The sequence below is a fragment of the Carcharhinus amblyrhynchos genome, chromosome 10 (genome assembly GCF_965287045.1).
Source record: "Carcharhinus amblyrhynchos chromosome 10, sCarAmb.v2.hapA, whole genome shotgun sequence".
Lineage (NCBI taxonomy): Eukaryota > Metazoa > Chordata > Chondrichthyes > Carcharhiniformes > Carcharhinidae > Carcharhinus > Carcharhinus amblyrhynchos.
Window position 1 is genome coordinate 7096152 of NC_137333.1, and position 1072 is coordinate 7097223.

A 1072-nucleotide genomic window follows, 5' to 3' on the forward strand; every position below is an offset into this window, starting at 1 on the left:
TGCAGTTGGATCACTAATGCCCTTCAGGGAAGGAAATCTGCCATCCTTACCTGGTCTGGCCTACATGTGAATCAAGAGCCATATAGCAATGTGGTTGATGCTCAACTGTCCTCCATGGGCAACTAGGGATGGGCAATAAATGCTGGCTAGCCAGCAACGCCCATATCCCACAAATGAATAAAAAGAAAATCTGAGATGTTTGTCTGCCATGTCAGGTTAGAGTGAAATATCCTTGGCAGCTTTTCGATAAAATGCAGCAAAATTGTCTCTGGTCTTCTGGCCAACAACCACCCGTCAATGAACATTGCAAGAACAAGCAGATCACCTGGTTACCATCACACTGCTGTTTTTCCTGCAGTGGCTGTGTTTGGAAAGTACTTCAGTGACTGCAAAGTTTTTTTTTGTTTTTATTCCAATTCAATCAAATCAAGTCCAATTCAGAGTCTCAGCAAGTTAGGAAATTGATCCAAGCTGATTGGAGTAGGCATAGGTCCTCCTCCAAGGCTTGATCTCATTTGCATCTTCGCCAAATGGTCGAGATGCCGCTTTTAAAAATTGCTTCAAATGAAATGTAAACTAATGACTTCAACCAAACACAGCATGTCGATACTACACTTGATCAGAACAGATACTACACTTGATCTTAACCAAAAGGCTGAGAAGACTGCAAAGTGCTTCAAGACACGCAGTTGTCATGGAAAACACTTGTATTGATGCAAGTTTCTTGTTTTTCTGGCCTGAGACAATTTATACCTCTTTTACTTGTGTTTAACTCTCTCGCCACAAGCATTGGCTGCACCTGTGAAGACCTGATTACCTGGAAAGACTCACATTCCAACCATTATCCTGTAAATTGATTCAGTGTCTACATATGCTCTGTTTGTGAACCTAACTCTTCACTCTCCTGATGAAGGAGCAGCACTCCGAAAGCTTGTGCTACCAAATAAACCTGTTGGACTTTAACCTGGAATTGTGAGACTTCTGACTGTGTCCACCCCAATCCAATCTAGCAAATTCACATCTTGTTTTTATTAAACACTATAATTTTAAGCAAGTTGGGGGTCATCCTAGT

General features: G+C 41.6%; 1 pseudogene; it reads right to left on the minus strand.

Moving 5' to 3' along the window:
* Nucleotides 1–459: 459 nt before the first annotated feature.
* LOC145349587 (U2 spliceosomal RNA) lies at nt 460–667 on the minus strand (annotated as a pseudogene).
* Nucleotides 668–1072: the final 405 nt, after the last annotated feature.